The sequence below is a fragment of the Miniopterus schreibersii genome, assembly GCF_964146895.1.
Source record: "Miniopterus schreibersii genome assembly, chromosome: 2".
Classification (NCBI taxonomy): domain Eukaryota; kingdom Metazoa; phylum Chordata; class Mammalia; order Chiroptera; family Miniopteridae; genus Miniopterus; species Miniopterus schreibersii.
In genome coordinates, this window is record NC_138102.1 from 117,524,980 (window position 1) to 117,538,582 (window position 13,603).

The window sequence follows — 13,603 nt, forward strand, 5'->3', positions numbered from 1 at the left end:
CCCACTGTATAGAACAGTGCCCTTGTGCAGTAAGTAGAAATATTAATTACTTTAATTGCTGTTATAATTATTACCTAAGTAATTTCCAAAATATATACATTTATTATTCTGACTATTGCATATAACTGCTTATAAATTTATAGATTTCAGAAAATAAGATATTTGGCAAAAATCATATTATTAAGAATCACCAGCCCCCACCTTTATTTCAAGAGAAAACCTCACTTATACTTTTTGACGTATGTATTCCCTTTAAGAATCCTTTCAGTGCATTTCCACTTTAAAGCATCGAGGCAAAGAACAAGACAAGGCTGTGTTAGTAAAACAGAAACCTTTACAGAAACAGGTTTAACAGAGGTAATCAGATGCTTACAAAATCACTGAGTAATGAATATACAAAGGCTCCCAGTTTGCCGCTCCCTCCCCTGGTGTCAGGTAGTTGCAGGAATCACAGGAAACTTCGGAGCATGATCGCAGCCCTTTACAGCCCTGAGGTAGCTGAGTCACAGGACGACACTCAGAAGCCCTGCGAAAACCTCTCACCTGCCAGAGTCCGTGTTTGTCCAGCGAGGCTGGAGGAAAGACTATGCCCAAAGTGTTCTTCCCTCATTCTTCTCCAGCTCCATAAGTGCCACCTGTTTTTTCCAGTTGTTTACACCAACAATCTAGATGGTATTATTAACTTTAAATTTCTCTTCTCTCCAAATTTCAGTCCCTCCAGAAATACTATTTATTCTAATTCCAAAATTATCTTCAATGTCCCCCTTCTTTCCATCTTTACTTTTAGCAGCTTCCCTCATTCCCCCATTGCTGCATTCTACATTCTTGCTCGCTTCCAGTCTGTTCTCTACATGGGAGTAAAAATTTTGTGTTATCTTAAGTGAGAAGCATTTCCCTTACACTTAGGGGGATATTAAAATTCTATCTGTGAGATGCAAGCTATAGCAATTTACTATATACATAAAGTGAGTCAAAGTTTTAAAGAAAGGTAACTGTGGTTTTATGCATTTTAGAAGTAGGTTGGATAGAGATGGGAAGCAAGCAGGCATTGAAAATAATAATTTTAAAAATGGGAACACAGAATTACTTATTTCAAGAAGTCTGACCTAATGATGACAACCTTTCCAATACACTAAGTTCTTAAATAAAGTGTAATGAAGAGAAAATAAGATCCAATGATGAATCCATAAGATGGAGAACAGAAGATAGTCTAAAGGTAAGAAAAAAGAGCAACAGCAGAAAGCTGTAAAAAGGAAAAAAATAAGATCCAGATGTTAAGTCTCTTTTTCACATTGATTTAGGTACTAGAGAAAAATCTAAACTTTTATGCAGTGATTCTAGACCTGAGTGCTTCTCCATGCAAATAAATCCTCGCCAGCCTTCTTAGCCTTTCCCGGTGGATGCTGGTATCTGCTGTCACAATACAGTTACACACCACACACGCACACACACACACTCATACACACTGTTATCCACCAAATTTTAAAATCCTAAGACAAATTTCATTTAAAGAAAAATGATCAGGAGCTACTTATTATAGTCCTATTCATACTGTATACATATTTCTGTATTCTTCCTTAGATATTTGATCAGGAGTTTTAGAACTTCGACTAGATAACATGTAGTTTTTAAGAACACATCCATATAATAACACATAAAAAGCCAAGGTGACATGAAATATATATTTTTTTCTAAAAACATACTGACTTAAAGTAATTGTATTACAAAATTTTTCTTCTGTCAAACTAGTGTTTTTGCATTTTTAAAATTCTCCTTTACAGAAGCAGTCCTTTAAATCCATCTGCTAATACCCCTAAGGTCAAAATCCATTTCCCCCCCTCAAACTTTTGGTTTTAATATGTTATTTAAAGAAACCGGACATTAGCTATTTTATTTAGGAACATTTGTCCACAGATAATAGAAAACTGACAAATGTTAACTGACAAGAACCTGGTACATATTAAACAGGATCTCTAATTAGTCGTAGATCATATACCATTTTTCAGCAATAAAACCCAATGTGAAGAAACTCACAAAAGCACTTTTCGAATATGTAAAAAAATATTTATTTTAATGAAAATATAATTAAGTAAATCAATGATTTTTTTCTAAAAAATTATAATTTAATGATGCTCATGATTTTCTCTCCTTACCCTAGGAAAAATGTCTTAATTTCACCAGGAACATTGCTGTCTTTACTTCAACAGCTAGGATGGCAATCTCTTCAGCAATCCATTGCAACCAACCACTATCCACCCAACCCAATCTAGTAACAAGTCAATTACATGCTGATATAGAAATCACCAATATTGAACCCTTCATCTTCCTTTCCTCTAATAAGAAACAACTAAACTGAGACAAACCCTGATTTTTTAAAGTCAATTTACCCAGTCAGAGACTTACCCTTTCAGTAAGTTCCAAGCAATTAAGTGGTAGCTTGTTCTAATAGTTAGATTGAGGAGTAATAGTACTAGAAAAAGAAAGGAGCTGAGAGCAAAAGTAGGACATTAATTTGTCAATGGCATCTAATTTGCACACTTATAGAACATCTGCTCTCTGGGAGTTCTGCTTTTCCAAGTGAACCCACAACTTCAGCTAAAATGTTTTAGATTGATTTTTGTGATCAATGGTACAAGAGGAGTGCAGTCAGAGGATTTTTAAATTTATGCATCAATCTGAATTGAAATAGATTTGAGCAAATTTTTTCCAAATGTGGGGGAGGGGGATAAAGGAAGGAGAATAGATTTTCTCTGACCTAAATACATGCAAAAGCATTCCTATATATGGTACTTTTAAGATATTTTTATTGAATTTGTTGGGGTGGCATTGGTTAATAAAACTATATAAGTTTTAGGTATATAATTCTACAATACATCCTCTGTATATTGTACTATGTGTTCACCACCCCAAGTCATCTCCTTCCACATCATTTATCTCCCCTTTACCTTCTTCTACCTCCCCCAACCCTCCAGGTCTGAATAGACACTTCTCCAAAGAGGACATACAGATGGCCAATAGACATATGAAAGAATGCTCAATCATCAGAGAGAGAGAAATTAAAACCACAATGAGGTATCACCTCACACCTGTCAGAATGGCCACAATCAACAAGTCAACAAACAAGTGTGGGTGAGGGTGTGGAGAAAGGGGAGCCCTTGCTCACTGCTGGTGGGAATGCAGACTGGTACAGCCATTATGGAAAACAGTATGGAGGCTCCTCAAAAAATTAAAAATGAACTGTGTCATTTACATATCCAAAGAAACCCGAAACACTAATTCAAAAGAATAAATGTTCATTGCAGTGTTATTTACAATAGTCAAGATTTGAAAGCAGCCCAAGTGCCCATCAGTAGATGAGTGCATAAAAAAGCCGGTGTACATTTACACAGTGGAATATTACTCAGCCGTAAAAAAGGGGGAAACTTTTAAGATATTTTTATTTATTGATGTCTATATGATGACATTTTATTCAGTTACATATCTTCTTAACAAATTGGCCAGCTAACAGTTAATATTTCTTCATAGTTACTGGTCAGTTCTAAGACCTGCATATATAAAGATGACCAGTCAAATCATCATAATTAGCATTCTTTGAAAATAATCCATTCTCTCTCAATATTATTCAATATCAATGAACAACATGCATCCCATCTCCATGCCCTAACCTCAATTAAATATTGCTTTGAGAGGGTAATCCTTAACATATTATCTTCTGAAAAACCCAAGTAATTTACTGCATTAGTCAGCACAGTCTGCCATGACAAAATACCACAGAGTGGGTGGCTTAAGCAACAGAAATTTATTTTCTTACAATTCTGAAAACTGGAATTCAGAGATCACAGTGCCAGTACAGTTGGTTACTTGATGAGGCCTCTTTTGATTTGCAGGTGGTTGCCATCTCCCTGTGTGCTCACAGGAACTCTTCCTGCTTAGGAAGTCAGTAAGATCTCTGGTTTCTCCTCCTATAAGGACATTGATCCTATCAGGTCAGAGCCTCTCCCCTATAGCCTCATTTAACCCTAATTACTTCCTTAGAGGTACCATCTCCAAATATGCTACTCTGAAGATTAGGATTTCAACCTATGAATTTAGGGGCACACAAACTTTTGGTTCATAACAAGTATATTGCAAGATACGAAAGAAATAATGAGAGAAAAGAAAATTCAGAAGTTCTGTTTTAAAAATGGTTTCAAGTAGTGCATACTTTCAAATGTAAATATAATACAATCAATTATCAACACAAGAAGTAGAAAATAACGTGTAAACTTTAAATATGGAAACATTTTTACTTTAATAGAACTTGTCTTCCAAATGTTATTTATAACATATGTACTAGAATGAATTTCAGCACAAAAAGACACTTTTCAGTTTAAACATAGGGATGCAGCATTTGGAATTTGGAATTCTGTACTAGTTGTTTAAGTAACACAAGTCACCAAAATAAAATCACAACAGAACAAAAGAATGGGTTTTTAATTTATTTATACAGCAAAATCAGCAGCAGTCCTCAGTTCATGCCAAGGACAGATACAGGTTATTATGAATCATGCTGGTGCAGTTTTATGAGTAAAATGACCTTTGACCGTCACATTTCCAGATGTTGCTATTTTCTGCTTAATAGTCAAAACAGAGCTCTAAACCACACTAAGAACTGGCAGGAATTCATAGTATAGTAGATCGAGCAATTTATTTTACATATTAACAGAGTTTGGATGTGTACCCAGTCAGTATATTCTCATAAATTACTATTATACACGTTTTCTAAGGATTCTTTGAATTAATGGCTGTGTGTTGTTCCATTTTTTCTCTCCTCCCATCTCACTGTGAGTAAATTGTTTCAACTGCTTTAGCAGAAAATACAATTCCATTCAGTTTATTTCATAAAGACTGAGAAAAACAGTTAACATTAATACCTCTGCCTTTCTGTGTATTCGAAGAAAAGTTTTGGGCACTCCTCATATGCGGATGTAAATGAATTTAGAAATAGTGCTAAGTAAATAGAACATAATGCATATCATTTTATTTAAGAAAATGGATTTGAGATAAAATTATTATCATTTGTCTTTTTAACGCGAGAAACACATGCCTAAGAAATAGCGTCGAGGTTATCATTAACAATTTTTAAATTGGTTATAAAGACAGTCATAAAGGAAGTGAAGTTTAATACTTTTGATCTATCTGTAATTGGATTTTCTTGTTTGCTTGTTTTTACTTTTTAACAGCTAGCAGAATCTTTCACTTTTAATAACCTGAGATTGAAATGTCAAAATCCAGAAAAGTCAAGAATGAAATCACTATTACATATTAACATGTCACATATAAAACATAAGCCAAAGAAAATATTCTCATAATTGTTCCTATACTTGCAATTTATAGCACATTTTAATCTCAGTGTATAAGGACATATTTACTAGTATCAGTTTAGTTTTAAATAACATATGCAATGTATTTGTTAACTAAATTTACTTTTATAGAAAAAGCTTTCAGAATTTTATTAATATTATCATTTAATTTTAGAGTGAAGAGCTGAATAAGAAATATGGAAGTGTTACTTAGTATTTTTTAGTTATAATATTGCATTCCACCCTGCAATTACATGTGGCACGTTGAATGTTTTCCTCCTAATGCTCTCCTTCAGTTTCTCGTTTCCTTTCATTTTCTTTTTTCTTTTGTTTTCTTCCCTCTACTCTTCGTCCTCTTGCTAAGGATGAGCTTGTGCTCTGTGACATGATATCAAGCATTTTGTGGGGATCTCCTATTATCCCTCACCACGCGTACAAACACTAACAATTCAGATAGGTTATCTTTCTGTGCTCACTGAGAAGGATACCAAAATTTAGGGAGATTAAGAAACTTGCGGCCATTCTAATAGATACCAATTGTAAATAAACTCAACTTTTGCACAATATCGGCTCATGGATGTTAACAGCATTCCGTATAAGATGTTCAGATTATAGATTCTGTGGGTAGATTATTCTAGTAATAGGCGTAAAAAAGAATGGATTATCGTGGTCAATAATATGTTTTCTTGCTGCATTGATTTTATAAACTCCATTCTTCTTTCAATATGTTGTTTTTTTCTGCCTGAAATTTCCTTTAATGAAGACCTATTGATGGTAAATATTCTCAGTTTGTAAAAATATAATAATAATAAATAAAATAATCGCTCTCATTTTGAGTAAGTTAGCCATTTTGATACATAATGTTTCTCAATATTCTGAATAATATTTTCCCACACTTTATGGATATTGCTGTTATAATTGAAAATATGCTATTAAAATAATTTCTAAGTAATATGTCTTCTTAGATTGTTTTTAAGATCATCTTTTAACTCCTGTGATCTTCAGTTTCACAGGTATCTAAGTATAGATTTCTTAATACTGTTGGGATATATTGTGCTTCCTTAATATGGCTCTCTCATCAGATCTGAAACACGTTCTCATTCATTATGTCAGGAAATTGTACCTTTCCTCCTCTCCCTCTCTCATCTTTTGTAAGAACTCCTATAAGTATTTTGGCATTTCTCCATGTCTCTTAATCTATTTTTTCCCAACACTTTATCTCTTTGTGCTGCATTTTGCATAATTTGTATTCAGGATAATTCTTCCACTTTACTCTTCCCTTCAATTCCAATTAATCTGAACTTAAAACTATTAAATTCTGTATTTAATTTTAATGCCTAAACATTTAATTTATAGGTATTCACTTTGGGTTTTTTCCCCAATCTGTCTGCTTCTTACTGAAAGAACTTTTTTAATTTCTTATTTTCAATTTCTTTTTTTTATTTAGTCACTTATGCACATTTTTGTAGTTTATTAATTTGTTTACTGCTAGCTGTTGCTGCAAACACACAATCAATCTCTGTGCCACATATTCCTTGCAACTGTAAATAAATCACATCAACCAGGTGTTTGGGGCTGAGTGGTCTTCTATCTGCCTGTTTGAGTACACAATCTCTTTCCACATCTTGGGTCCCCTTCCTCCAAACCCATTCTGTCCTCTCTATTCTAAAAAGATGTGGAAAAGAAAGAAAGAAAGGGAAGGAAGGAAGGAAGGAAGGAAGGAAGGAAGGAAGGAAGGAAGGAAGGAAGGAAGGAAGGAAGAGAAAGAGAGAGAGAGAGAGAGAGAGAGAGAGAGAGAGAGAGAGAAAGAAAGAGAGAGAGAGAGAGAGAGAGAGAGAGAGAGAGAGAGAGAGAGAGAAAGAAAGAAAGAAAGAAAGAAAGAAAGAAAGAAAGAAAGAAAGAAAGAAAGAAAGAAAGAAAGAAAGAAAGAAAGAAAAGAAAAGAAAGAAAGGATCACATGTTGGAAGTCTATATCAAATAGGCCTAGAAATGATATACATCATTTTTAAATACATTCCATAGGCCAGAACTTGGTCATATGGTCGTAGCCAACCACAAGGGAAACTTGGAAATGTAATCACCCACCTCTGAATCCAAGACGAACTAAGTTGAGAGAGCAGCTTGCCAGTCTATACCACATAGTCCCCATCCAATAGTTCTATTCTGCAATTCTTGACAGATTAATTATGCTATTTGTTTCTCTCTGCTGGTGACATCATGGTAGCTTACTTCTTGTATTTTGTTATTTTAGATTAAAAGTTCATATTTGGTGGGACTTTATCTCAGAAATCCTGTGTTGTTTGAATTCCTAGACCTCACATGTAAAGTAGTATAAATATTAATACAAAACCTATGTGAATGGAAACATGTGGTCACAAAATGTCAGGGGAAATATTTTTTCCTACCCTATCCACAGCCAAAACTGAAACAGACAATATTTCCTTTTATTTCCTATTGAAGGTGGTTATTTCCTTTTTTGGTCCACATTTATACAAAAGACAGAGACCTTTTGAAAGTCCAGGCTTAATGCCAGAGTTCATTTCTCAAATTCCAACATCCTACCTTGACCCTGTACCTCCACGACCATTAGCACTCAAGATCTTTGATTAGCACTATCAACAAATGTCACCAAGCACAACTGAAGCATCAGTGAACACTTTCTGCCCAAGTTTTCAGCTTACACTTTGCCTTTTGGACCATTATCAGCCAAACCTTTGGTTAACACTATAAAGGCATGCCTCCTAGCACAGCTGCTACATCTGTTCACACTTTCTACTCTAGTGTTTGATTTACTGCTTCTTGAACCAGGGTGTTGCACTTACAATCCTGAGAATTGAGTTTACATTTGCAGTGAGGTTTGCTATATTCTATCCAATATTCTATGTGTTTTGTCATGAGAGGATTTTTAAATTTTTACCTTTGTATTTCTGATACAGGGGTTGGTCCCTGTTATCCTGTTTCTCTTACTTTCATTATACTTTAGCGATTTTAATAACCAAATTTGTTTAACAGAGTTTAAAGTTAGTTGCTATGATTATCTTCTCCAAAGATATACAGTATGCAACATGCTTATTGGCTACTACCTCCAATTACTCCACTGCTTCCTGTTTTGCACTATTTTCTTTTACATTTTTATATCTCCAAAATTTAATAAATATTAACTGAGTTTATCCATATGTTTAACAGATTCTTTGATCATGATTGCACCCACTATTTTACTCATTTCAAGTATGTGACGATTTCTTTCTCATAAATTATATTCTTAGTAAGATTTTTTTAAGAATGTCTGTGAGTGGCAGATTCTCCCTCATCGTTTCTCTAGAAAATGTCTATCTCATGCCCACTCCTAATGGTAGTGTAGCAGAGTTCTAATTCTATACTAGTAATTATTTTCTCTAAGAACTATGAATATATGATACTATGTTTTGATGTTTTGCTGATGTCAAATTTAATGTCAAGCTTACAGTTTTTTTGTAGTTATTCTTTTTCTCCAGGCACTTATAAGATATCTCAGACTCTGAAGTATCCTTTAGAATATTTCTAGGTATAGATTTATTGTTATTTATCCTCATTTGAGGCTGATTATATTTTTAGAACCTGAAGATTTAAGATAAATCCAGAATATTTTCAATCATTTTCACATTATGTATTGCCCTTTCTTTTTCTCAAGGGGATTCCATTAGAATACATAACATCATATAATTTCACCCTACATCTCTTAAACCTCACATGTTTTATTTTTTTCACACTAACCTGCCTTCTCTTTAGTCATTTCTTCTAGTTAACTGTCTTCAATTTTATCTTAGACTATTTTACCCATGCAATGTATTTAAGTTTTAATAATGTTTTTATTCCTAAAATTCTTTCATTTAAACCTATATCCACTGCTTCATGGTATCTTGTTTTTTAAAGATTTTAAGTTATATTGTGTCTTAATCTTTTAAAATATTAATTAATTTTACTATCTATCCCAACACATAAATTCTTGGCATTCTAAGCCTACTTTTAGTTGAGATTCATTATATTCAGTTATTTTAGATGGTTTCCTAATGGGCTTTGTAATTTTATATTTTGAGCTCATAATTTGTAACCTTTTGAGTGGGTGTGTCAACAGCAGTTATCCAATACCTCTCTCACAGTAGATGTTGCATATGTTTGTGAAAGGGGCTTGAGTAGAGGGGGCAGAAAACTGGCTTATTTGCTTCACTGGTCTTTATATCAAGAGTAACTGCATCTGAAGTTCATCTGACCTAGGTATGATTTAGATTATGAGCTCCTGGGCCTTGATCCTGAGCCTAATGCTGTAATGAAATAAAATTTTTGAGGGATCTTGTTAGAAGATATGCTTTGCAAGTGTGAGGAATATAAATAATTTGTAGCCAAAATGCAGACTATGGTAGTTTTAAAACATGCCCACAAATCTTTTAACACTCTTTTCATTGAGGTGGTTTCTTTGTCCCCTTATTTTGATTTTTGGCTTATATAAATAACTCACAATTAACAAAATAGAATATAGTGGACTTAATGGTGCAGGGCTTCTGAAACTATGTCATAAAAGTCAATGTTGATACTGACTTGTTTGCTGGGACACTTTACTTTGGAAACTTGAGGCCTGCCCTCAGTGGAGAAGCCCAAATCACATGGAAAGGCCACATGTTAGTGCTCCTTTCTGAGATCCTACACAACCACCAAAGTCAACTCACAGGCATGTGATGACTCCTCTGGTTGATTTCAGCCACCAGTCCTGGAGTCATCCCTATCTGTCAGTTCTTCACAAGCATATGCCCAAGACATCATGCAACAAATAAAACACTCACACTATTTTCCTTCTGAATTTTAAACCCATAAAACTGAAGAATATAAGGTTGTGTAAAGCTGGTAGTTTGGTGAGAATTTGTTATACAGCAATAGTAACCCTAATATGCTTTGTAAATTTATGCGCTAAATATTTGAAATGCTTTATCCTGAAACTCTTATGTATCCTGGGTTTAAAGTTTTTCTTGCCATACAAGTAATTAGTTTAGGATGTAATTTTATATTTGTCAGCTAAAACCAAATTCTCTGTTATTATAAAACTCCCCATCCATCTTCACATACTCATGAACCTAGGGAAGCAACAATACCAACCTCACACTTAGAGGTTTGCCAATCTTGTTTTGAACTCTTTCTTAAGTATAGAAAATGAGAAATTGTGCTTTTCTTTATATGATATCAATTATGCATGTACAAGAATATTTGGTAAAATTTGCCTGACATATCCAAATGTTTATAGTAGAAAGCTTTTCAGATTATTTATATATATTGCTTTCCCATATTTTATTCTTCTGTTATGAACAAAAATAGTACCATTTAGAAAATATAACTAAGCATATGAAAAAAGACAAAAAATTTAAAAGAATCAGACATCCATACATTACATTTTAATTTGATCTATAGCATTTCAACTTTTTTATTATATATATATGTTTAAATAATTATAAATATTTTTATTTTACCAAAATGAAGTCATACCAGACATAATGTCTTGTGACTTATTTTACTTAAAATATTTCATGGAGAGCACAGGCCACCAGTGGTGATCAAATCCATCCAGGCCAGACGAGAAAGGCAGAAACTCTCCAGACATTTTCTGGTAGTGAGCAAGTTTTTATCCCAATACCACAAAGAAACACCAGTGGCCTCCCTGGGACAACCTCCAACAACATGAAGACATTTACTGAAAGAGTTGTGTTAAGTTTTTCTAACAACCGCTATGGAGTAAAAATAAGAGTGGCTTTCTACTTAGTCGAAAAACAGTTGAGAAAGAAATATTAATGAATATTAATGAGATTGTAAGACCTGGTCTCAGTGCCATTCTGGGACACACAGGTGGAGGCAAATTTTCCTTGTGAGATATCTTAGCTACAAGGAAAAATCCATGGGGATTATCTGGAGATGTTTTGATAAATGATCAACCTGACCTGCCAATTTCAAATGTAACTCGGGTTATGTGGTACAAGATGATGTTGTGATGGGAACTCTGACAGTGAGAGAAAATTTACAGCTTTCAGCAGCTCTTTGGCTTCCAACAACTATGATGAATCATGAAAAAAAAAAAAAAAAAAAGAACAAATAAACATGGTTATTTAAGAATTGCATCTGGCTAACGTGACAGATTCCAAGGTTGGAACTCACTTTATCCATGGTGAGTCTGGAGGAGAAAGAAAAAGGGCTAGCTTTGGATGGAACATGTTATGTACTATCCACCTGTTTCCTGAATGAACCCACAACTGGCTTAGACTAAAGCTCATCAAATGTTTTCCTTTTGCTCCTGAAGAGATTATCTAAGCAAGGAAAAACCGTCCTCTTTTCCATTCATCAGCCTCTTATCGTATCTCCAAGTTGTTTGGTAACCTGACGTTATTGGCCTCAAAAAGTCTAATGTTTCATGGGCCTGCTCAGGAGGCCTTGGAGTATTTTGCATCAGCTGGTTACCACCATGAGCCCTATAGAAACCCTGCAGACTTCTTCCTGGATGTCATTAATGTAGACTCCTCTGCTGTGGTATTAAACAGAGAAGATGAAGATTGTTAAGCCAAGGAGACCGAAGAGCCTTCCAAGAGAGATGAGCCACTGATAAAAAAATTTGCTCGATTTTATGTCAACTCTGCCTTCTTCAGAGAAGGAAAAGTTGAGTTAAATAAACTTCCAAGAGTGCAGAAAAAGAAGAGTGAAACCTTCAAGGAGATCACCTATGCCACTTCTTTCTGTCATCAAGTCAAATGGATTTCGACATGTCCCTTCAAAAACTTATTGGGCAGTCCCCAGGCATCTATAGCTGAGATAATTATAACAATCATCCTGGGACTGGTTATGGATGCCATTTTCTATTATCTAAAAAGTGACCTTACAGAAATCCAGAATAGAGCTGGGGTGCTCCTCTTTCTGATGAACAACCAATGTTCTAGTAACATAACATACTTGGAACTATTTGTAACAGAGAAGGAGCTCTTTATACCTGAATATATCAGTGGATACTACAGAGTGTCATCTTATTTCTTTGGAAAACTGTTATCTGATTTACTACTCATGAGAATGTTAGCAAGTATTATATTTACTTACATGATATATTTCTTGTTAGATTTGAAACGACTGGTGGAGGCTTTCTTCATCATAATGTTTACTCTTACGAAAATGGCTTGTCTGCCAGTTCTATGGCACTGGCCAGAGGAGCAGATCAGAGTGTAGTATCCATAGCAACACTTCTCATGAATATCTCCTTTGTGTTTACAGTGATTTTTTTCAGGTCTGCTGGTCAATCTCAGAACTATTGTGCCTTGGCTCTCATGGCTTCAGTACTTCAGCATTACTCAATATGGCTTTGAAGCTTTGCAACACAATAAATGTTGAGGACAAAACTTTTCCCTGGGGTTCAATATAACAGCAAACAATACCTGTAGCTTTGCAATATGTACTGGCAAAGAATTCTTGAAATATCAGGGCATTGCTCTTTCACCTTGGGGCCTATGGAAAAATTACACAGCCTTGGCATTCATGACTATTATGTTCCTTACAATTGCTTATCTAAAATTGTTATTTCTTAAAATTTTTCTTATATTCCTTTCTAATTTACATGATTTTTATTTGCACTTTAAAAAGGGAACATCTTGATACAAATATTCAAAAAATATTTCTATATTATGTTATTAAATACAGTATATAATACATACCTATTTTTATTGTTTCCTTAAAGTTCTACTGCTGGATTGTATCAAAAGTTTTCTGTTAGTCCTCTAATGTTTGATGGTTATATTTCAAATATTTCTAAATTAAAAACAGATTTGTGATAATTATCTAAATATTTTCTTACATGTGGTCTATATTTTGGTTTAACATGAATGCTTGATTTATCTCCAGGTACAGTTGGTAATGTATTTTATTTAGGCATGCATCTTTGTTATGCACCTCAAATTATATAAAACTATTTTAATCCAGCACCTAGATTGATAGTGAAGAAAGAAGTGCTGCTTTAGTCAACCTGAAACAAAATAGCAACCTCCCAGATCCTCTGAAGCTGGGTTGTCCAATACAGAAGCTTCTAGCCACAGTTGTTATTGAGCACTTGAAATAAGCTAGTCTGAATTGAGATATGCTCTAAAAAATGGATTTTGAAAACAGTCCAAAAAAAAGATAAAATATTTTATTAATAGGTATGCACTATTAATATGTGCATACAAAAATGACAATACTTTGGAATATTGGGATAAATAAAATAGATCATT

General features: G+C 34.1%; 1 pseudogene across 1 annotated transcript; it reads left to right on the forward strand.

Annotated features, from left to right (window-relative positions):
• The first annotated feature begins 467 nt into the window (after positions 1-467).
• On the forward strand, positions 468-12,762 carry LOC308552514 (broad substrate specificity ATP-binding cassette transporter ABCG2 pseudogene; annotated as a pseudogene). The gene is made up of 2 exons: positions 468-672; positions 10,903-12,762. The product of its transcript is annotated as a broad substrate specificity ATP-binding cassette transporter ABCG2 pseudogene (transcript).
• Positions 12,763-13,603: the final 841 nt, after the last annotated feature.